The 25,550-nt window shown below is 36.3% G+C and overlaps 1 pseudogene; it reads left to right on the forward strand.

Moving 5' to 3' along the window:
• The window catches only part of LOC118620746, a 128,706-nt pseudogene that overhangs the window by 96,226 nt on the left and 6,930 nt on the right, over positions 1-25,550 (forward strand).

A 25,550-nucleotide genomic window follows, 5' to 3' on the forward strand; every position in this document is an offset into this window, starting at 1 on the left:
GGCAAGATAGTTGAATGCTGGCGAGCAGGATTGACTCATCAAGGGTGCCTCTGCTCTCATCCTTACGTCTCTCACATCCTTCTACAGGTGAGCCTTTCCCCAGGAGTTCTTCCCTGACATCCTGGACAAATAGCACACAGCAACGGAGGATGACACCTCTCTGGTTCACCATTTTCCTTTTCCCTGCCTGGAAAAAGAGCAGGAGAAATTCTGTGGAAAATCACCAGAAGTTAAAATTTTCCTATTATTTGTATTTTTTATCTTTTTTCTTCTTCTTAAATAAATGTCTTCTATACTTTTTGTAATACTGGTTTGGTGATGATAAACTCCTCCGGCTCTTTCTTTTCCGGGAATCCTGGGAGAGACTAAGCTGCAAACTGTGGCAGGCTGCAGATGGGACTGGATATGGGGCTACTTATCAAGAGTCACAGGGCATGCTGAGGCCAGATGCTGCTTATTTGGGGTTTGTGAAACTTTGAGAGATTTTTAAGAGAGTCCCCAGTATGCTCCAAGACAGGCAGTTTGTATGGAAAAGCCACTGGAAGTGGCTTGGGTAGTTGGGTTTGGCAGGGGCTGGGAATCACCAGGGCAGGACTCATGGTGTTAGCTAGGTTAATGGAAACTCCAATATGAAGCACTTGTAGAATGAGTTGGGGGAGGACTCAACAAAGGGGTGATGGCTTCTGCCTGCACTTCTGTAGGGAGAAAGCTGCCCCTTCAGCCTTCCCCCTGAAGTTAGGTAATTCAAATCCTCCTTATATGTCCCTGGTACCTTTTGAGCTGCCACTCCAGCAATGGAGGTCAGAGTGGGTGATTGGGTCAGTGATTAAGTCTTTGCACTGGCCCTAGAAAAGGAAGGACTAGGATCCAGCAGCCCGCTGTGTCACTCAGACATAATTTCAGCTGGTTTTCACAGCCATAAGTCATGGGGACTTGTCTTACAAACACTGGAACCATGGACTGGGGAGCCTGGTATGGGGCTGGGACTCCTAGGGTCTCAGGTGTGACCTTCACAGCCACAGCATCCTCCTCCCCCCAAATTTTTAACTGCCATGTGTGGGTGTGGGATCAGCCCATTCCTGCATTTCCACCCCTCCTACCAGTCTCAACAAGGCTTCTTCTGTCTCTCCTTAGTTATTGAATGTGTGTTCAGCTGGACTTCAGGTGGTTTTAAATGATCGCTATTCTGTAGTTTAGTTGTAATTCTGATGTGGTTGTGGGAGGAGGTGAGCACGGTGTTTACCTACTCTACTATTTTGCCTGGAAACCTCACCCCATTCATTTCAAGGAATAAATTTCTTAATGTTAAATCATCTTAGTATTCTTTGAAGTAATTAAATAATTAAATGCTGTGACTCTATTTAAGATTTTGATGGTATTTATAGTGATTATGATCTCTGGTTTTTATTTTATATTGTGATTTCTTTCACGTTTTGGCAGCAACATTTTGCTAGCTTTAAAAAATGAATCGGAAACTCTACCTTTAATTCTATGATCCAGAAAATTTTAGTAGCATGAGTAAAGAATTATTTTTTCTTGAAAGGTGATGTAGGGCTCTTGGGTGGAATAATCGGTACCTGTACCTGTTGTCTTATTTGGCTTTAGCAATATTTTGTTCCTTGACTTTAGTCCAATTTTATAAATGAGATCAATCAGTTGTTTCCATGAGCATCTTTCTAATCAAAATTCCCTTATTATTATAAAAAATTATTTATTAATTTTCAATTACGGTTAACATTCACTATTATATTATTTTAGGTGTGCAACCCAGTTATTACACATTTATATAACTTAAGTGATCACCCTGATAAAATTAGTACCCATCTGATACCACACATAGTTATTACATTATTGACTATATTCTCTATGCTATACTTTACATCCCCATGATGATTCTATAATTACCAATTTGTACTACTTAATCTCTTTGTCTTTTTCACCCCACCCCCCCAAACCCTTTCTCATCTGGCAATTGTCAAAATGTTCTGCTTGTTCATTTTTAAAGTTTATTTATTTATTTTTAAAAAATTCATCTTTATGTTGAATGTATTACAGATGTTCCCCCTTTCTTCTCCATTGACCCCTCCTCCACAATCCCACCGCTTTCCTGCCTTCCCCACACTATGGTCAGTGTCCATTGGTTACGTATATATGCATAGAAGTTCTTTGGTTTATCTCATCCTGCCCTTCCTCCCCCCCCTTCCCTTTGAGGTTCATCAGTCTGACAATCAATTAATACTTCTTAATTCTTTCATCTTTTTCACCCATCCCTCCAGCCCCTGCCTATCTGGCAAGCAACAAAAGGTTCTCAGTGTCTGTGAGTCTGTTCCTGTTCTGCTTGCTTATTTTGTTGGTAGGTTCAGTTGTTGATAGATATGTATTAATTGCCATTTTATTGTTCATATTTTTATTCTTCTCCTTCAAGAAGACCTTTCAACATTTCATATAATACTGGTTTGGTGGTGATGAACCCCTTAACCTTTTTCTTGTCTGGGAAACCGTTTATATGTCCATCAATTCTAAACGATAGCTTTGCAGGATAGAGTAGTCTTGGTTGTAGGCCATCACTTTTCATCACTTTGAATATCTCTGGCCACTTCTTTCTGGCCTGCAAAGTTTCTTTTGAGAAATCAGCTGACAGTCATATGGGAGCTACTTTGTAGGTAACAAACTGCTTTTCTCTTGCTGCTTTTAGGATTCTCTCTTTGTATTTCACCTTTGTAATTTTGATGATGATGTATTTTGGTGTGGTCCCCTTTGGGTTCATATTGTTTGGGACTCTCTGTGCTTCCTGGACTTGTATGTCTGTTTCCTTCACCAAGTCAGGGAAGTTTTCTGTCATTATTGTTTCAAATATGTTTTCAATTTCTTGTTTTCTCTCTTCTCTTTCTGGCACCACTATAATGCAAATGTTGGCATGCTTGAAGTTGTCCCAGAGGCTCCTAACACTATCTTCATTTTTTTGGATTTTTTTTTCTTTTTCTGTTCTGATTGGGTGTTCTTTGCTTCCTTATATTCCAAATCGATGGTTTGCTTCTTGGCTTTACCTACTCTACTATTGATTCCCTGTAAATTATTCTTTATTTTAATTAGTGCATCCTTCATTTCTGACTGGTTATTTTGATGTTGTTGATGTTCTGACTAAGTTCTTTGGAGGTCTCTTTAAGTTCCTTGAAGGTCTCACTAAGTTCCTTGAATGTCTCACCAAGTTCCTTGAGCAACTTTATAACTTGTACTTTGAACTGTGCATCTGATTGATTGCTTATCTCCATTTTGTTTAATTCTTTTCCTGGAGTTTCATTCTTTTCTTTCATTTGGGAAATGTTTCTTTGTCTCCTCATTTTGGCTGCTTCCCTGTGATTATTTCTACGTATTAGGTAGAGTTGCTATGTCTCCTAGGCTTTGTAGGGTGGCCTATTGTTGTAGGTGTCCTGTAGGATCCAGTGGCACAGCCTCCCTGATCACTCCAGCTGGGCCCTTGAGGTACACCCCTAGTGTGGACTGTACACCCTTCTATTGTAATTGAGTCTTGATTGCTGTTGGCATATCAATGGGGGGGAGATTTACTCAGACTGATCATCTGCAAAAACTGGCTGTGCCCACTGACTATTGGCCTCTGACTACCTTGGAGGATCAGCTGTGTAGGGGCCCACCACGCAGAGAAAGACTTACTTCATCAGGGCTCTGGTACCCACTAAATCCGCTCATTGAGTGTGTCACTTGTGGAGGTGGTTGGGTAGTGATGCTTTGATGTGGTCTGAAGCTGTCCACTGGGTGTGCTGGCTCTGGGGCAAGGTCAGCCACTGCCTGTGTTCTACGCAGGGCCTCCCAGCATATGTTACAAAGTAATCAGCAGATGGTTGCTTCTTGTGCTGGGCTTGGAGGTGCCCAGGCAAAGCCAAGTTGTGAACCAAGGCTGGCTGCTTCTAGTGCCAGGCCTGGGCCACTTAATGAGAAGTATGGGACTCACTGAGGCCAGGTGCTGCTTGTTTGAGAGATTTTAGGAAACTCTGAAGCAGGATCCAAGAGAGGTCAATCTTATGGTAAAGACTTTGGAAACAGCTTGGGTGGGCCCAAAAATGGAATGGGGCGGGGCCTCAGGGAATCACCAGGGTGGGGCCAACAGTGTGAGCTAGGTGGCTGGAGTCCCAGATATGGCGGCCATCTGCTGCCACAGGGAAGGGCTCACTAAAGGAACATCAGTCTCCGCCAGCACATCTGTTCAGGAGTAAGCCGCCTCTCGAACCCTCATCTTGAGGCCAAACAGCTCAGTTCTTCCCTGTATGTCACTGGTGCCCCTCAAGCTGCCTCCCCTCCAAGCTCAGAGGGAGCAACTCTAATAAGTCTATGCGCAGGTCCTTTAAGAAGGACTGCCTGGGGCTCCCGCAGCTGCAGCCTCCCTCTGCCTCAGTTCCTGCTGGTTTTTCCAGCCAGAAGTTATGGGGACTTCTCTTTCTGGCACTGGAGTCCTGAGCGGGTGGCCTGGTGTGGGTCGGGGACCCATCACTTCTCAGGTAGGACCTTCCCAGCTGAGGTGTCCCTCCTGATGTTTATGCTCCATACGTGGGTGTGGGACCAGCCCATCTGTGCCTCCGTCCCTCCTACCAGTCTCAATGTGGCTGCTTCTTTAATTCTGTAGTTGTAGGACTTCCATTCAGCTCGATGTTAGGCAGTTCTAAATGATGGTTGTGTTGTAGTTTAGTTTTAATTTTGACGTGGTTGTGGGAGGAGGCAATACGGTGTTTCCCTACACTGCAATGTTAACCGGAAGTCCTCTCTGCTTGTTCATTAATTTTGTTTTTGAGATTTCATGTAGAAGTAAAATCATATGGCATTTGTCTTTTTTCTGTGTGACTTATTTCACTTGGCACATTACAATCTAGATCCATCCATATTACTGTAGATGGAAAGATATTATTCCTTTTTTATGACTGAGCCATATTTCCTAATATATCTATATAACATTTCTTCTTTATTCATTTCTCTATTGATGGATACTTAATTTGCTTCTATATCTTGGCTATGGTAAATAATTCTGCAACAACAAAAAATGGGAGCATATGTCTTTCAAATTAGCGCTCAGGGTTTTTTTTTTGTTTTGTTTTGTTTTGATAAATACCCAGAAGTAGAGTTGCTAGGTCCTTCCTTGTCTCTTGTTCAGCCTTTGCTTTAAAGTCTATTTAGTATGGGATATCTATTAGTACCCTAGCTTTTTTTGTTCCATTTTCATATTAATAAAATATCTTCTTCCATCCTTTACTTTCAGTTTGTGTGTGTGTCTTTTGATCTAAAGTGACTGTTATAGACAACATATGTAAGGGTCTTGTTTTCATATCCATTCAGACACCCAATGTCTTTTTCTGGGAGCACTTAGTCTATTTGCATTCAAAATAATTGTTGGTAGATATGTAGTTATTACTGTTTTATTATTTATATTTCTTAATCTTTTTCTTCTTCTTAAAGAAGTCTTTTTAACATTTTTTGTAATACTAGTTTGGTGAAGATGAACTCCTTTAGCTTTTTCTTATCTGGGAAGCTCTTTATCTACCCTTCGATTCTAAATGATAGCTTTGCTCTGGTGGAGTAATCTTGGTTGTGGGTTCTTGTTTTACATCACTTTGAATATTTTCTGCCAATCCTTACTGGCCTGCAAAGTTTCTGTTGAGAAATCAGCTGATAGTCTTATGAGAGCTTTTTTGTAGGCAACTACTGCTTTTCTATTGCTGCTTTTAAGATTTTCTCCTTATCTTTTACCTTTGCCATTTTATTATAATGTGTCTTGGAGTGGGCCTATTTGGATTCATCTTGTTCGGTATTCTGTGTTTCCTGGGCTTGTATGTGTATATTCTTCACCAAGTTATGGAAGTTTTCTGTCATTATTTCTTTAAATAGGTTCTCAGTACCCGAATCTCTCCTTGTAGTCTTCCTATGATGTATAAGTTGATATGCTTGATGTTGTCCCAGAGACTCCTTAAACTATCCTTATTTTTTTTTATTCTTTTTTTTTTCCTGCTCTGATTGGGTGTTTTCTACTACTTTGTCTTTCAAGTCACTGATTTGATTCTCTGCTTCATCTAACTGTTGTTGATTCCTTCTTTTGTATTTTACATTTGTTATTGTATTCTTCATTTTTCACTGGTCTTTTTTAGTGATTTCTATGTCTTTTTTAAATTCTGTTGAAGTTCTCACTAAGTTATTGAGTGTTCTTATTATGATTGTTTGAACTCTGTATGTGATTGTTTGCTTGCCTCCATTTCATTTAGTTCTTTTTCTGGAGATTTCTCCTATTCTTTCATTTGATACATGTTTCTTTTTCTCCCCATTTTGCTGCCTCTCTGTGTTTGTTTCTATGCATTAGGTCGATTTTTTTATGTCTCTCAGTGCTCATAGGGTGGCCTTATGCAGTAGATGTTCTGTTAGGCTCAGTGCCCCAGTCTCCCTTGTCACCCAAGCTGGGAGCTCCAGGTGCACCCCATTTTTAAACTGCATGTATCCTGCCAGTGTAGTTGAGCCTTGATTGTACTGGCACAACAATGGGAGGGGTTAGCCATCAGGCTGATTGGCTGTAAGGATTAGCTATGACTAAATGAAAGCACTATTGTGTGAAGGCTGACCCTACAGAGCAGGATTTGCATTAACTGGGCTCTCGTGTCTGCTGACTTTGTCCTTTGAGTGTGCCATTTGTGGAAGTGCTCTAGTGGTGCTCTGGTGTGTTCTGAAGCAGGCCACTGGGTGTGTTGGTCTTTCAGCCTCATGGAAGGTGCAGGCCAAAGTCAGCCACTGTTTGTGCCCTGTTTGGGCCACTTGGTGTGAGCTACAAAGTGATCTGCAGATGGTTGCCTCTTGTGCTGGGATTGGAGGTGCCTGGGAGAAGCTAAGGTACAAAGTGTGGCTGGCTGCTATTAGTGTCAGGCTTGGGGCTGCTTAGCCAAGAGGTCTGGGGCATGCCGTGGCCTAACACTGGTTGTTTGGAGTTTGTGAGCCTTTGTGAGATTTTAGGAAAGTTTTCATCATGAGCCAAGACAAGCAGTTTATGTGGGAAAGTCACTGGAAACTTGAAAGTTGGGTGGGGCAGGTTCTCAGGGAATCACCAGGGTGTGGTAAGCAGTGTTAGCCAGGTTAAGGAGATTCAAATCTGATGGCCATCTGTGTCTATATGGGGAGGACTCAGCAAAGGAACAGTGGCTTCTGCCAGCACTTCTGTCTGGGAGAACACTACCCTTCTAGACCTCACTCCAAAGCCAGGCAATTCAGTTCTTCCCTGTTCATGGCACCTTTTGAGCTGCTACCCCAGGGCTGGAACTCAGATGAGTTTGTTCAAATAAGTTCTGTGCTGGTTCATTAAAAGACATGTCAGGGATTGCAGCAGCCCTGTCTCACTCAGCCACAATATTTGCTGGTTTTCACAGTTAGAAGTTATGGGGACTCCTCTTCCTAGCGTTAGAAACTTGGACAGAAACGTGGTGTGGGGCTGGGATTCCTTCAGCTCATGAGGTGGCTTTCACAGCTAAGAGAGCCCTCCTGATTTTTAACTACCACAAGTGGGTGTGGGACCTACCTTTCTTACCAATCTCAACATGAATTCTTCTGACTATTGTCATTTATAGGACTTCTATTAAGCTAGATTTTAAGTGGTATAATGATGGTTGTTCTGTAGTTGAATTGTAATTTTTATGTGGTCTGGGAGGATGCCAGTACCCTCTTTTCCTACTCTGCCATCTTGACCGAAAGCTCTCTGTTGTCTTCTTTTATAGTTAACTTAAAAAAATTTATAAACATTTAAACAATAAAGTTTGGTGTCCATATGTTCATTGATAGTATATAAAAATATAATTGATTTTTGTATTTTTATTTTACATTCTGTGATCTTGTTGAATTTAATAGTTCAAATAATTTTTTATTTATTTATTTATTTTTTACTATGGGATTTTTTACAAAGACAATTATGTCACCTACAAAAAAGGGCAGTTTTATTTTTTCCTTTCTAATGTATGTATCGTTTATTTCTTCTTGCATTTTCACACTGACTAGAAGTTCCACCGTACTCCATTGATTAACGGTGGTAAGAGCAGAAATCTTTGTCTTTTTTCCAATCTTTGGGTGAAAGTATTCAATTTTCAAACATTAAGTATAATGCCAGCTCTAGGTTTTTGTGGATGATCTTTATCAAGTTGAGGTCACCCCCTTCTATTTTTATTTTTCTGAGAGTTTTTATTATGGATGGATGTTGAATTATGTCAAATCCTGTTTTCACATCAGCTGACATGATGGTGAGATTGTACTATTTAACCTGTTAAAATGGTGCATTATTTTAATTGTTTTCCAAATAATGACTCAGTCTTACATGGGTGGAATAAACCCTACTTGACCATGGTGTACAGTAATTTTTTGTTGTTGCTAACTTCTGTTTGTTAATATTTCCTTACATATATTTGCATCTGTAGTTATAAAGTTTATTAGTCTATAGCAGCAATTTTCAACATATGTGCTGCAAGAGTAAAATATGCAATACTTGACTATTTATTCAGGGACTCTGACTTCTCTTCCCTTAGATTTTCAAATAATAAAATGACAACAGCCAATATAAAAATAGCTATCCAGTGTGAAAGAATCAACATTATACCTATTTTTTGGTCAGATTAGCAAAAGATATGTATTTATTTGGTGAGCCATCAAATTTAATTAGTGTATGTGTGCCATGAGTTGAAAATTGATGACATATATTATTCTTTTTCTTTTTTGTTCTATTCTTTTTTATACTGTCTTTGTCTTTTTTATTTTTTGGTATCAAGGTAATACTACCTTCATAAAATAAATTCAAAATTATCCCCTTTCAAATTTTTTAGAAAAAGATTATGTAGAATTAGTGGTTTTCTCTTTTGTTTGTTTTTATTTACTTATTTTTTCATTTAATTAATTAATTTTGTTACAGATGTTTCTCCTTTTCCCCCCACTGACACCCTCCTTCCATTCTTGCCCTCCTCAGCATTGTTGTCTATGTCCATGGGTTATGCTTATATGTATAAGTTTTTTGGTTTATCTCTTCCCAACCCCCAATGTCCCTCCTCTGAAGTTTGTCAATCTGAACCCTACTTCTATGTCTCTGGGTCTGTTTTGTTTATCAGCTTATTTTGTTCATTATATTCCACAAATAAGTGAGATCATGTGATACTTGTCTTTCTCTGATTGGCTTACTTCGCTTAGCATAATACTCTCCAGGTCCCTCCATGTTGTTTCCAAGGATAAGAGATCTTTCTTTTTCACAGCTGCATAATATTCCATTCCAAACTATACCACAGCTTTTTTATCCACTCATCTATTGATGGACACTTGAGCAGTTTCCAGATATTAAAGTATAAATAGTGCTGCTATGTATAGGGGTACATATAGTCTTTCTGATGGGTGTTTCAGGCTTCTTAGGATATCTTCCTAGAAGTGGGATCACTGGGTCAAATGGCAGTTCAATTTTTAATTTTTGTTTTCCATAGTGGCTGCACCAGTCTGCATTCCCACTGGCAGTGTACTAGAATCCCCTTTTCTGCCCACCCTTGCCAGCACTTGGAGAGAAATACAAAGACAAAAACAAAATAACAAAGATCTCCCACTGAAGATGTGTTTACAAACACAAAATCCAAGCAAGATACATGATGCTATGTAATGTTGAAAAGGACAACAAAATTAACAAAGTTAAATTTACTCAATACAAGCTAAAAAAAAAAATTCTTTAAAATATTTGTTTAAATATTTTTATTAAAATTATTCATTCACTCATCCAATAATTTTTGAGTCTCTATTAGGCACCATTGTAATTGCATATATATTAGTACACTTTATTATGCTTAGTACTGAATCTGTGGAGAACACAGAGAAAAGAGTTTATAGTAATTCTGTTCAATACAGGATTGGTGAGGCATCCATTGGATTAAATTTTTTTCTGCCACATGAAGGGATACATACAACTTTGTGGAAAAAAATTGAAGTCTATTGTACTTGGGGATGCTTTTCTTTAGATAGGTTAGTAACACTACCATTTTGGTTGTTCCAGAATAATTTAAGGTAACAGACATTAAAAAAACTTTCTTTTAAGAATCTCTAATATTTTCAAAAGTTTAAATGAATATACTTGTATTAGTCACTACAATAGTATTGACCTAACTTATAAACTAGGCTCATTTCCCTCTCTTTTACTATCAGATTATGGTCTAGATCAGAGATCATTGGCCATATAAAGGAAAAGCAAATGTGGATATTTAGAATGCAAACCTTAGCATTTCCTATTCTGGTAAGCTCAGTGGGTGATATTATTAGGCTTGAGCCAAAATGCAGGGACTTGTTTCCAAAAACCTTGACCTAAAATAAAGATAATAGAAGGGCTATTTTCTTTGGTTTCCTTTCACAACTACTTTGGGTTTTTTTGTTTGTTTGGATAAAAACACCAAGGATCATTCCATCGTTTGGTTAAACACATTTCTTGCAGAATCTTTTCCTTCCCCAGATGCAGAAACAAGCTCATTTAAGTTAGTGCAATAAATCTAAGAAATAAACCATTGTCACTTCATTGTCCATTTAATAAAAAAAAAAAAAAAAGGGTCTGTGTGAAGCTCACATTCCAGAGGTGTATTCATTCACTTCTACAATGTGGACACTTGACAAGTACCAATTTCCTCTGGACCTCTGGGTGTTTCAACTATTGGCTTGTTATTTGTAAGCAGTCAAGAGTATGCCTTTTTCCTGCTCACCTCAAAAGGGCTGGTTTATATTTCCATCTCAGTTTTAAATTGCTTTCCCATCTCATATTTCTTCTGATATGTATAGCAGCCTTATAAGTTAAGTAAGGCAAGTATGATCAGTCTGATTTTATATGTGAAGAAATAAAATCTCAAAGAGATGTGATTTTCAATAGAACTGAATCTTCCAGCTCTTATTCTACTACTATTTTAATAAATTCATTTATTTAAACACTGAGCACCTACTTTGGCCAAACTCCATTGCAGGAACTCAGTTACCTTTTAAGATTTTGACACTGTTTATAAGTATTAAAAAGATTTCTAGTGATAAAAACTTCTGGTATTAATTGTGAAGAGAACATCCCTATTTTAATTCTTTAGATGTAAAATCTGTTTTATATAATGATTACAGTTTTTCTAGACATTTCGATAATGCCATTACCTCAAGTTCATGAGAATATAAATACCAATATTTCTGATATTAAAAGCTGTGAAGTCAATATTTGACAGCCGACACTTCAAACATTTTTATTAATGGCAGATGAATTTGGATCTTGCAAAGTGCTAAAGTTAGACTCTTGATTGTAGCCTATGAGCTGCTTTAAAAGTAACAAACTTATACCATAATATTTATTCTATAACATATAATTGATAGTCACTGATTCTTTTATTTGTTGATAATTTCGATCTCCTCTGAATGCAAGGAATAATATAAGAAGAGTGTAGTGGGGAGGCAGTAATAAATCTAGCAACACAACTTTTTTACTGCTCCTGTAGTCAAGTGCATCTCAATATATCAATTTCAGTGTTCAGACACAAGAATTTTCCCCCTCTCCACATATTTATCTAGTTATCCCACACCATTTATTAAACATTTTCTTTCACCATTGAATTACCAAGGCACTTTTGTCAAAGATCAATTGACCATGAATGTATGGTCTACTTTTAAACCCCATTTTGTTCCACTGATCTATTTTTCTATCTTTATGCCAAAACTAGACAGTCTTGGTTATAGTAGCTTTATTATTTGGCTTGAAATCAGATAATGTGACTCCAACTTTTCTTTTTCAAGATTGTCATGACTGCTCTAGCACTTTTGCATTTCGATATTATCAACTTTAGATTCTACTTGTTATTCTCTACAAAGAAAAAAGGCTAATTGGAATCTTATTCAGATTGTGAGGAATCTATATATCACTTTGTGTTTAACATATATTTTAGCAATATTGAGTTTTCTAATACATTAAAATGATAAACTTTCATTTATTTAGGACTTTTTTATTTTAGCATGTTTTGTAACATGTTTTTCATCATGTGTAAAATTCTTGCCCATTTCTGTTAATTTTTTAGCATAAAGATATGTTATAGATAATTTTGTATGAATTGTATTGCAAATCCTTTTTCTAGATTTCATTTTTCCTTTTGTTAACTGCTAGTATAAAGAAATACAATTAATTGACTTTTGTATATTAACCTTGTATTTTAAACTTTGTTAAATTAACTTATTAATTTTGAGGTTTTTTTTATAGATTCCTTTATATTTTCTAACTGAAACAATTGTTCTTTATGAATAAAAATAATTTTAACTCTATGTTTTTCTTTTTCTTATATTTTATTTTTTGGCCTTCTCTTAATGCACTGACTAGTATTTCCAATATTATATTTAATGCATGTGCTTATATTCCCTTGTCTTTCCCCTAAACGTAACTAAAAATAATAAATGACTATTAAGCAGGATATAGTTGTGTGTTTTTTATTGATGTATTTGAAAATTACTGCCCTTTTTCAGATTAAGTTTTCTTCTAGACTTTTTTTGGGGGGAGTGTTGCATTACAGGTTGAATTTTGTCATTTTTTTCCCCCTCCATCTGTTAATTTGATTATATTCTGATAATGTGGTCAATTTTTATATTGATTACATTTTGAATGTTAATAATTTTTACATTACTGGGATTAATCTAACATGATCATGTGTATTATCTCTCTTATATATGGTTAAATTAAATTTGCTAACATTTTATATCATATTTGTGACTATATTAATGATGGATGCTGATTCTTAATTTTCTTTGGCATAATATATTTTTTTAGATTTAGTATTAAAATTATTCTGGCATCATAAAACAAGGTAAAAATTTGTGTACTCTAATTTCTGTAACACTTTGTATACATCATTTTCTATTCTTTTATATTCAGTATGTCTGTTTTTATATTAATATGGCGTTCTGTATACACCTGAGAGTTGGTTAATTTCATCTCATCTGATAATCTCTACATTTTAATTAGAAAGTTTATTTTATTGATGTTTAATGTTATTATTGATGTGGTTGGATTTACCTAGCATCTTGCTTTTTCTTTTCTTTTTTTTTTTTATCCTCACCCGAGGACATTTTTCCATTTTTTGTACAGATAGAGTAGGAGGGAGAGAGAGGAAGAGAGAGAGAGAGGGAAACATTGATGTGAAGGGACACATCGAGTGGCTGCTACCCGCACGACCAACCAGGGCCTGGGACAAACTGCAACCGACGTATGTGCCCTTAGTGGGAACCGAACCCGGGTCTCTCCGGACCGCAGGCAGACGCTCCAACAGCTGAGCCAAACCGGCCATGGCTAGCATCTTGCTTTTTATTTTCTAGTTGTTCCAACTGGCTTTTTGAATATTTGTTTCTTCTTTGTTGCCTTTTTAAGGGTTAATTAATTATTATTATTTAGTAGTTGGTCTAGAAATTAGAATATATATCCTATACTTATCACAGGCTGTTTAAAGTTTATTCTGCAATTATTCATGTAAAATTACAATCATTATCCTCATCCTTAATCTTATCCTCAATCATTTACATCTACATGCATAATAAATTCTGCAATAGTGTTATATTTGCTTGAAATAATTAATTTTTCTTTTCTTTTTAAATTTTTTTTCTTTACTGATTTTTAGAGAGAGAGGAAGGGAAAGGGAGAGAGAAATAAAAACATCAATGAGAGAGGACATCGATTGGCCACCTCCTGCATGCCCCCCACTGGGGATTGGGCCCACAACCTGGGCATGTGCCATGATCAGGAATTGAACTGGCCACCTCTTGGTGAGTGGTTTGATGCTCAACCACTGAGCCACACTGGCTAGGCTTAATTTGTCTTTCAAAAAAAATTATGAGAGGACAAAATAAAATATAATTATTACCCTAGCTTGTGTAACTCAGTGGTTAGAGTGTCAGCCCAAATATAGAAGGGTCGTGGATTTGATTACCGATCAAGGGCATGTACCTGGTTTGCAGGTTTGATTCCCAGCCGTGGAAGTGGGGGAGGCAACCAATCAATAAGTCTTTCTCACACTGAAGTTTTTTTTATCTCTGTCCCCCTCCATCACTCCACTGTCTCTCTAAAGAAAAAAAGAAAAAGAAAAATCAATGGAACAAATATCCTCAGGTGAGGATTAACAAACAAACAAAAAAGGTAATAATTTATACCTACTTGTATACTTGCCATTCTTGGTGCTCTTCATTCATTCCAGTATATCCAAATTTCCTTCTGATGTTATTTGACTTCAGGCTGAAAAACTTTGGCTATAATTGTTTTAGGTAAGCAGGTATGCTTTTGATGAATTTTTTTAGCTCTCATTTATATAACATGTTTTCCTTTCACCCGCATTTTTAACATGGTTTTTGCTGGATATAGACATTTAAGTTGACAATGTATATATTTGTTCTTTTCAGCCCTCTAAAGATGTTATTCAATTGCTGCCTAACTTGCACTCTTTTTGATAAATTATAGTTCTGGTCACTACCACGGCTCTGTTTCGTCTGGCACATTGCACTAAACTTTCTAACTACTTCAGCAGCTTAGAGCTTCACTTTTCATGTCCCCTGCTTAGCAAGTTCACTGCTCAGCCTTGTTTGACTTCTCTCACCACCTCAGAAAAGCCAGGCAGAAAACCAAAATGAACATGGAACTCATTTTACGTTTCCCTTCCTCGAAAGATCAGAGTACTAAATTTCCTGTTGTTTAATGGCTGAAAATAGTTTACTTATATATTTTGTCCAGTTTTTAGTTGTTTTCAATTGGGAGGACAAGTCTGGGGCCATTAACTCTATCATAGCCAGAAGTGATATATCTTTGAAAATGTCTCTAAAAGTAAGTCAGTATACCCAAATGAAGCACATCTGATCATGTTCTATGTTTCATAAACACTCTCCTTTCTTAGCTGCCATTCATTCTTTTGCAATCTTGCAATGTGGAAAAATAAATTTAAATATGTATCACCAATCTTTTTATTATATTAAGACCAAATGGCAAAACATTGTTTCTAAGTATCCTCACCTATTAGTTCTTATGTTGTAATTTTATAAAAGACAAAAAAGATCAATATTTCAGGAGGTAAATGCAGAAAGCAAATCAGAGACAAAAGCTGAAATAATCTTTTAAGATGAAAAAGAGGGAGAGAGAGAGAACACTTAAAATGTATATATTGCCCTGGCCAGTATGGCTCAGTGGTTAGAGCGTTGGCCTGCGGTCCGGAGAGACCCGGGTTCGGTTCCCGCTAAGGGCGCGTGCTTCAGTTGCAGTTTGTCCCCGGCCCTGGTTGGTCGTGCGGGTGGCAGCCACTTGATGTGTCCCTTCACATCGATGTTTCTCTCTCTCTCTCCCTCCCACTCTATCTGTATGAAAAATGGAAAAATATCCTCGGGTGAGGATTAAAAAAAAAAAAAAATGTACATATTAAAGGAATTCTAAGAAGTTTTGTAATAATGATATAAAATTCAGGAAACAATTTAATCTTAAAACAATTTACTCTCATTATTGAGAAATAGTTGATTTTCCCTTAGTTTGTAGTTAAGTAAATTTTAAGGCCTGAGGATAATCATTATTTAATTTACTAGTAAAGTAGCAAATTTGTGAAGTTTAGTTTAAAGTAAAGTAAAATATCAAATAAAAATGTGACCATAATAAAAATATGACCATTTTTGTAGGTCCAAAATGATAATACATCAGCCATTTCAAATATGATTATATCTAATATAAGTTTGTTATCGCAGAGCAATCTCGTGTAGCAATAAATCATTTCCCAACTTAAAAAACAAAATCCATATTATCTTACTAGTTTGCCATAATGTTTAGTGATGTCCTGGCAGTGAGTGAGAAATAGATGAAGTACATTCAAATAGCATAATGCTTACCATCTTCTGGAATGTCTTAAGACATACCTACTCTAGTCTCTCACATAATACTCTATTCGTAGCTGCAGAAATTAAAGTACTAAATGTTAATTTAAGAGTTGTTGGAAGAAGAGTTCAACCAATACCCTCATTCAGCAGAAAATCAGAATTTTATAACAGAGAAGAATCTTAATTGTCATTTATTCCAATACCTTCCTTTCACAAATAGGGCACAGTTCTGAGAGTTGGGAAGTGGTTATTGAAAAACTGAGATTATTCCATTAGTTGGTGGCAATGTTGAAGCTGGATCCAGGTCTCCAGCCTATTGGCCTACAGGGCTGTTTATTGCATCCAACTCGCTTCATCTGTTTGCTCTGTCTCGGTTATAGCTTGTATCCATCTACATATTGTTAGTTATTCAAGATAATCCAGTGATTTAATTCAGTTAAATAGGCTGTTGATATTTACTAATGAAGGTTACATTTATTCTGGTCATTTCAAGGATGAAATCTCTACATCTGACTAACTCCACTTGGTTTCTTAACAATGATCTTAAATTCTACCTACTACCTCTATAATGTAAAATTGTTTTTTAAATAGTGCCAATCTTCTTTAAACTATTTAATAATATAAATATGTTTACATAAATTTATTTTTTTCCCCCTGATAGAGATTTTACCAATTCTTCAAGGTCTAAATCAAGACAATTTTCTTGTAAGAAACATTAGCAGCTCTTTGTAGTCCAAAGAGATATTTTCCTCCTCAAAACTCAGAGAACAATTGTGTGTGTGTGTGTGTGTGTGTGTGTGTGTGTAGTTATTAATCAATTATACATTTAGTACACAGGAATTACTACATTACTTTTTTCTTAATAATTAATATATTCATTATCTTCATAAATAGTGTAGATTGTGAATTCTTTGGCCATGGCCTGTGTCTTATATTTTCAATTAGTAAAACAAGTGCTTATATAGGTTAGGTGGGTGATAGATGTGTGTTGATTGATAAGCCACATTTCACTCTACCCAAATCAAACTTTTATACTTGTTTCACTTACAACCTTATTCTATTATTGAATTACAAGAAAATCAATAAAAGCAATTTTATGTCAACCACTTCTACTTGTTCAGTTTTTCTGGGTGGATTTTGGGGTAAAGGTACATACTATTTCCTCATGAGGTAGAAGATAAGCAGTCTGAGGCTGAGAGCAACGGAGTAGATTCTCATCAAAGAGTTCTTTACAGTAGGAGAAGGAGCAGTGGGTGAGTAATAGGGATGTGAAATGCATTTTTATTAATTTATATATTCATTACTGATAGGTTACGGGAGTGTTAAAGAGTTCAGAAGGAGGAAGTGTTCATAATAACCTAAAAGATCCTAAGTCTGCATGGGGACAAGCTCAGACAAAGAACAAAAACCCTATTTCATCATCTTGATTGCACATAAACTTAATATTCATTTATTCAACACATACTTTTTTGAGCTTACATTCTAATTTCCTGTCATAAATTTTCCTAGTTCTTCCATTTTACTTTCAGAGAAATAATTTTGGTTGACTCAATATAATTTATTTTGTTAAAAAGAGAAAACATAAAGGTTTTTTGATTATTTATTTCTTCTTGCATTTTAATAAATGCTCTCCTTTAAACACTGATGTCTTCAAAGTCATATATCAAACAATGACTACTATTCTGTCATCATGTACTTATATAACTTATTTTTATTTGGTTCTCCTGGGAATGTTTTAACTCAAATCCCCAATGCTGCATCAGTTTTCACTTCTTTACATGTATATTCTCTTCAACTAAAGAACAGCCAAGTCAGTTACATTATTTTTTGATTTAGAAACTGCTATAGCTAATTTAATCTATTGTCTGGATAACTAAATTCTCTTGACAGCCAAATCCATGTGTATACAATCCTAGAAATGATAGCTGGCATAGATAATGGCAGTGGTCTAGTCAAAACACTTATTTTGCCATTGAGACAACTAAAGTGTAAGAGATGAAGTAACTCGTTCAAAGTCTCATTTCTAATCTCTTTTCATAGGTTGCCAATAGAAAGGTTTAACTAATAAGCTTTATTTCTTTGATTCTCAATGAAATGACTTCTTTTGCCATTAGTACGCTTTGAAGAAAGGGAACCAAGAAATGTCCAGAGGAGAAGAATCATCAGAGGGCCTTTCTGCTTGTTAATTCCTATTTATTTCTTTGAATGTTGAATTTTGACATTCCCATTGCTTCTGACATTTTCTATTTTCCTGTAAATAATGATGGTCCAAAATTGCCTTTCAAACACTGAGTACCACTCCCTTTCACCCACCCACATCTAATTATTATTTTTTTCTTCTTTTGTCAAGTTAACAGTGTCTGTCAATATTTTTAGAATACAAATCATGTGTGAAGCAAGACAAGTTTTAAAGTTCCTGGCACAACATGACAATCAGTCCAAATATTTGCACAATACATGCTGTGCTTTATGGATGACTGCTGATAATTATTTTGAGGCCAATAAGCAAGGTTTTTCTCCAAGGCACGGATTGGGATTTAAAAATATTTGATAGAGACAATCAAATTGGAAACAATGATGGAATTTGTTGAAATTAAGCTGTGCAGAGCAGTTGAAATGAGATCCAGATAACAGTGTTATTATCATCCTTTACTATCTGTGAGATCGAGATTTATTTTATACAACTGATTCAAACACATTTTATTGGAATAAACTTACTGCAGACTATAGAGATTAAAGAAATTATAATCCTTTCTTCATAGCAAAAATGTTAAAAAGTTTAAACACTGTAGAGTCAAAGACTGTGGTATATGTGATTTATGGCTAGATGTGAAAGGAAAAAGGAGAACAGATGCTAGCCAACATCTGCCTCCACGGCGTATTTTTTCAAGTGTTTGAGAAAATGTTTGGCAGTTACTTTTCCCTGAATCACTGTGATAAAAGCATTGCCTAGCAAATTTATCCCAAATGAATAACATCAAACTGTTTGTGAGATGGTTAGTTATCTCTTTTTCAATAAGTCAATATTTTGCCTTCAGTAATAAACAATGCCTTATTTTTTTTGTCAGCATCTCATTCTTTCATAAGCTTTATTTTACTGTGTTTCTGAGTCCTTAGAGAAGTGGACAATGACCACACAAAGAAATAAGTGCTTAAAAGTGCAAGGATGACACCCAAATTCGTGAAGCATTCCATACTATAAAAGAAAAGAAAGATTATGAGTTTATCATTACACAACTTTCACACTTCGTAAGACTGATGCTGTAACTTGATTCCAGGCAGGGATACTCTCTCAGTGAAAGAATCAAAAAACAATAGAATATAGAATATTAATGAACTTTGAAAAATGTTTATTTTTAAATGTTTTACAAATGATAAAATAAGTCCTCAGAAGTTAAATGACTTGCTCTTTTCTCCCCTAAAATTCCTGTCTATTGCTGGACTTTTGGGGCTGTCCTAAGTTCTGTCTTCTGAATTTAAGGGCTTACGTTACATTAAAATCTTTTAACTACCTTCCTACTTTAATACTTATAACTGGCATGTGTTATATATCAGTTATGTACTAAAGACCATGCCACACATGATCTCAGTTACTATTCATTACAACCTTCTGAAGTAAGTACTTTATTATCCTAATTTGGCAGATTTGAAAATTAGACTCAGGTCAAATAACTTGCTCAAAATCACACAGCTAGTCAGTCATGGACCTGGAATTTGAATTATAGTAGGTGGATTCTAGATGCTACACTGTACTTAAAGACCGCTCATTTAGGTAGGTGTTAAGTATACTAACTAGGAGCCCCAGGGGCCGTGTGCGGTCTCCGTGCGCAGTGGGCGCACTGTGAGACTGTGGGCCTGGCCAACGCGCTGAGGCTGGCCGGGCAGCAGGGCATCACCCTGCGCCGGGGGCCGACATTGTGGCCCAGTTCTCATTTGGCATCAACAGCATTTTATATCAGGTAGCATTTATCCAGCTGAAACCTTTACTCGAGTGCAGAAATATTGACCCACCTTACTTGTAACTACAGATACTGACCTCATGAAATACCTAAAAACAATGTGGCAAAACAACTGAAAGATTGGTTATAGAAGTGTTCAGTGCAGAAACTGGTGTAGTCAACTTGAACATTGAAAGTGGGGAGGTCCTCCAGAGATGACAGTTTGACACAGAGTGTGACAAGACTGTCAAAGATGACAGTACTCCCAGAGAAAGATCTCAGAAAGCAGATGAAATCCTCCAGCTGATCAGACAGATCACAACGACAGTGGCATTTCTGCCACTGCTGGAAGTTTCTTGTTCATTTGAGCTGCTGATCTTTGCAGACAGAGATTTTGGTGATACCGGGAAAGTGGGAAGAGTCTAGACCACAGTTCATTACCAATTCTGAGCAAGTCTGTCTGCGTTCCTTCACTGCTACAATCCACAAAGTGAACAGCACGGTGGCCTGCAGAATCCCTGTCCATGACTGGGGAGGAGCCGCGATCATAATGGAATTCTCAGATGTGTGCCTCCTGAAACCAAGTCAACCTTGGCTCATGTCTTATTTCACCGAATCACTTTTAGATGGGGAAAACATTACATTATACTTTACTGAACCGTGCATGTTATTCCATTTTTTTGGTATCTGTTTGATTTCCACAGGGTTGATGTCATTTTTTGCACACTGTTCATAGGCAAGCAGCAGACTAAATCAGCACTGTAACATCAATTCCTTTGAAGGTGGTAACTAGAGATGGAAAACTTTTGCTATAATGTTAAATGCCTTCCTAAACCAGAACTCTTGGTCAAGTAGCTTGACTCAGAGTATGAGTAAGTATGAAACAGCAAAAGAAATCAGAATATTCAGAATTTTTGTTTAGTCACATGAAAGTAAAGACCATGTTTCATAAGCTTTATTAGCCAATATATATCACACGTACTAGATACATGATAACCTCTGTAGATTGAAATTAAATTATAAATTTCTCATCTGTGAATTCAAACCACTTTCTGAGATTATTTTATCGAAAGGATAAAAATGCCTTATGTTGCCCTCACACCATTAAAACAGAGCTTGTTTGTTTGTTTGTTTGTTTATTTATTTATTGTATAGCTAAATATCCTAAGAGGTTCTGTTCGATTGCAGGCTCATTCTGTGCTTCCTTTCACAATCTTATAGACTTCTCAATCTTTATTTTTCAAGTCCATTTGGTTTTTTTCTTTCCTTTCACTGTTTTAAAGCATTTTGTAGAATTTCCTACAATATTTGAGGAGGTTTGAAGCTGGGTAACATAAAATTATCTGTATTCTGTTTAATATTATGCTTATCTATTTTTTTCTCATTGACTTTTTAAAGACCAATGAAGGGAAAGGTGGGGGAGAGAGAGAGAGAGAGAGAGAGAGAGAGTGAGAGCGAGCACCATGTGGGAGTAAAACATCATTTGGCCACCTCTTGCATGCCCTGCCAGGGAGCCAGGGATTGGGCTTGAAATGTGGGCATGTGCCACAACCAGAAACTGAACCTGTGACATTTCCAGGCACGGGATGTACCCAACCAACTGACCCACATTGGCCAGACTCATGTCTTATTTATTTGAAAATGTATAACATTTAATACTTTAAAAAATAATTCTCAAAAAGGATATGTATGGCTTTTTCTTACATAGAAATATTATATCAAAGGAGCAAGTCAGATTTTCTTTGTTCATAATTTTTTTTAGACAATTGGCATACTATTGGTTATCATGAGGCAGGAACTCACTAAAAGATTTTAACCTCATTGATTCCTTGAGACCACCTAATGTCTGACGTCTTTCTAAGGAGTGGCTTATGTACTTGTGTGAATGTAGTTCTTCTAAAGATGTTTTTAAGACAACTTGTCTCTTTTCTTGTGTATTACTCACTGTCCCAGCAAATACTAAACTCTCCTGTATTATTTATGTAACATCATTTAATATAGTTTATTTTTCATCAAAAAATTAGTTTTAAAAAAGGAAACATTTTGTTTTCAAGCTTTACAATGTAACCACTTGTGCAGTTTTTAAAATGTGAGTCGCTAAGAATTTGGTCATTTAATGTTACTGGTTCCTTCTAATGCAGAGCAGCTTATATGAGAACAATATAGAGTAAAAAGATAATAACAAGACAGGCTTGATATAAAGGACTGGCTTTTTATCCACTGCACTTTATGAGGAAAGAATGCAGTAAAAGAATTCTTTTAAAAGATACAAAGCATATATATGTGTGTATGTATTAATGTATGTATGTGTCATGGTAGAATAAGTATTAGAGACTAAAAAACAACTCTTTGTAAAGAAAAAAATAAAATGTTCAAATTTGTATGTTTTTGATGTATATTTTTATTAAGTTTATTGGAGTGATATTGGTTAATAAAATCAATAGGTTTAAAGCGTATGATTCTGTAATACATTATCTGTGTATAGCATTGTATGTTTACCATCCAAAGTCAAAGCTCCTTTTTTACCATATATTTGACCCCCTTTACCCTTCACTACCTCCCCCACATCCTCTTTTCCTTCTGGTAACCACCATACTGTTGTCTATGTCTATGAGATTTTGTTTGTATTTCTTTTTTGTTCATTTGTTGTTTTCACTTTAATATCCCATATATGAGTGAAATTATATGGTTCTTGATCTTTTCCTGCCTGACTTATTTTGCTTAGCAAGATAGTCCCATAAATGGCAGTATTTCCTCGTTACTGAGTAGTATTTCATTATATATATGTACCACATCTTTATCCAATCATCTATCAAAGGACAGCTCAGTATTTTGAAAAAGCTGTCCTGTACAGACATTCTGTATCACTTTTTCTAAAATGCTGTTCATTATTCTATGCTTCAATCCAAACTGTTTATAGCATCATGTACAAATACCTGGTATTGAAAGTAAAATTTAGTTTAAGTCTACCTTTACAATCTTACTTTTTGTCATTCTCATTACAAAAATGTCTATGCCATATTCTTTGACTTTCTCTTCCTCAAATAACTTTTGGTTTTATTCCTTCTAAACATTTACTTTATAGTTTATAGTGACCTCTGTCCTCATTCTTGGAACTCATAGTGCTTATTATCTATATGTCTTATTTATTCACTAATAAAATATTTCCCTGATAAAGGGTGGCTTGTGATTAAAGGAGCATTGCTTTGAAAGATAAAGACCATACTTGCAATGTTTAATTTGAGTTTGCCAGTGAGGACCTGTGTGACCTTGGCAAGTCAGTCAAACTTTCCTTGGTCTCAGATTTAGAAAGTCTTGGTAAGCATTTTAATATATCTTTATAAAAATCTCTTCTAACCTAAGAATCTGTATTCTGTAAAATCCTGGAATTCTCAGGATCATTGTTCTTCAAAGAAATACAAATTAATGAAACAGATTATTATTTTGTACTCATTAGACTGGCAAAAAATAAAAAAGAGTTTTAACACATACTACTGTAACAGACATAATAAAAAATCACTTTCATTCATTGTTGGTGGAAATATGAAGTGTGGTGTGTGTGTGTCTGTGTATGTGTGTGAATCAAGAAATTTTATTCCTGGGATTATCTTATAGAACTAAAAAGCATCAATATTTTAAACATGTATGTACATGATGTCAGTTGGTGCATGTTTACTATAAAAATTGTTGCTAAAGTAGCAAAACAAGCAAATGAAACTTATTAGGGGATAAGAATTTGCCCACCAACAAGTCAAATAGGTTTATAATTCATTCAAACCATTATCAGTAAATGTGTTAGAGTTACATGAAATGACTGGTGAGAACGTGCATGAAGTTTCGTTACATGAGAAACGTGCAGAAAGACATTGATACCGCAGGATTTATAGTATGCAATCATAAACAGCATTTCTCACCCACAGCTGCTTTTACACACTATTTAGTAGAGCTCTAGAATTTTTACTGTTGGATAAAATATAGGGCAAACTTGTCATTTATGGCTCACTATTAGATAATAAAACAACTTTTAGTCATTCTGGCTTAAAATGTTCAGTAATTAATATCTCTAGTCAGTGTAATAATTAAAGACTCTACAAAGTGAAGCATCTCTCTCAAGCTCTGGTTGGATGCTGCATTGGAGGCTATCTGCTTGCCTGTGCTTCTCTTCTGCCCAGTGTTGGCTAACCATGGTTTCTGGCTCCTCCAGCATCAAGGGCGTGGTGGTGGAGGAAGAGAGGAAGAAAAATATGTAAAGGATCAGGAAAGATTTTATGTGACTAAGTTACTCTGAGTTGGCACTTTCTGGACTTGGCATATGTTTAAAGCTGGTTCTCCTTCTAATGAATAGTTTGTGGCTTCTTTGGAGAACTTCCTATTACTGGACATATCTCCCTGCAAGTCATTGGACTTGGGCTGATGCAACTCTTGTCTGGTAGTTTCCAATTTCTTCCTAGTCCCCTGGGCATCTGCTGATGCACTTTAGTCTCCCTCTGCTAAGTCATCGTCACCATTACACGTAACTCTCTTAGGCAGAATTAATAACAGCTCCACCCTAGCTCTCTCTTTTGTGGCCCACATCCTTCCACAGGAAAGATCGACACACTTTTGACTTTCTGTGGATAGACCACAGTTAATTCCCAATAAAGGCCCTCTACTCTGCTGACCCAGCCTCCTTTAGCAATTCTCTCACCTTTAGCTCTGTCAGCACTGGGGTCATGTGTCAAGCTCTCCAAATTGTTTTTTTGAAGTTTCTCTCACTAGATAAACCATCTTACCCAGTGCCATGGGAGCAGAAATCGATACTCTCAGAAAATTGATAGCTCTTCAGTGAAGTCTTCTCCTCAATCTCTGACTCTGGCCTCTTTAACCTCAACCCTTTTAAATCCTGAAGAAAGGTTTGGGAAATGGTTTGAAATTTGGTGTTTAGTCCTCTACTTTGCACATTCTGTCTGGATAATCAAGTGGTTAGGCCTCAAACTGAGATAGTTACTTTTTAATGTGTGTGATATAACTCCACTTTATGTATGTATTAGTTAATCTATTATGCATAACAATATTACCACAAATTTAGTGGCTTTAAACATCACACATTTATTATCTCACAGTTTCTGTAAATGAAGAGACTGAGCATGGCTTAACTAAGTCCTCTCTTCAGTCTCGAAGGCTGAAGTTAAGGTTGTTAGCTGGGGCTGGGTTCTCATTGACTAGGTAAGGATGCACTTCCTAGCTCATACGGAATGCTGGTAGCATTCAGTTCCTCGTGAGTGAATGGACTGAGGACCTAAGTTCTTGCTGGTTGTTAGCTGGGGGTATCCCTCAGTGCCTTGCCCTGTGGACTAATAAGGAAGGCCACTTGTTTCCTCAAAAACAACAAGGGGGAGAGAGTCTTTCATCAAGGAAGGCATTATAATTTTATGTAGCATAATTACATACATGTAATTTATGTACACCTGATCACCTTTGCTGTAGTCAATTTATTAGAAACAAGTCATAGATCTCACCCCTACTCAAGATGAGGGAATTATACAAGTGTGAGACTGTTAAGAGGTGGAGGTCATAGGGGCCTCATTACAATCTGCCACAATGTGATAAACAATGAAAAAATCAGATATCTGTCTATGATAGTTGCTATGAATCTGTATAAAAGTACATGACAATAGAGATAACATAGACAAAGACACTAGGTTTTGATATGGGTTATTTTGTAGGATGATAATGGAATGTGTTGAT

This window comes from Molossus molossus, unplaced genomic scaffold (assembly GCF_014108415.1).
Source record: "Molossus molossus isolate mMolMol1 unplaced genomic scaffold, mMolMol1.p scaffold_m16_p_8, whole genome shotgun sequence".
NCBI classification, from domain to species: Eukaryota; Metazoa; Chordata; class Mammalia; order Chiroptera; family Molossidae; genus Molossus; species Molossus molossus.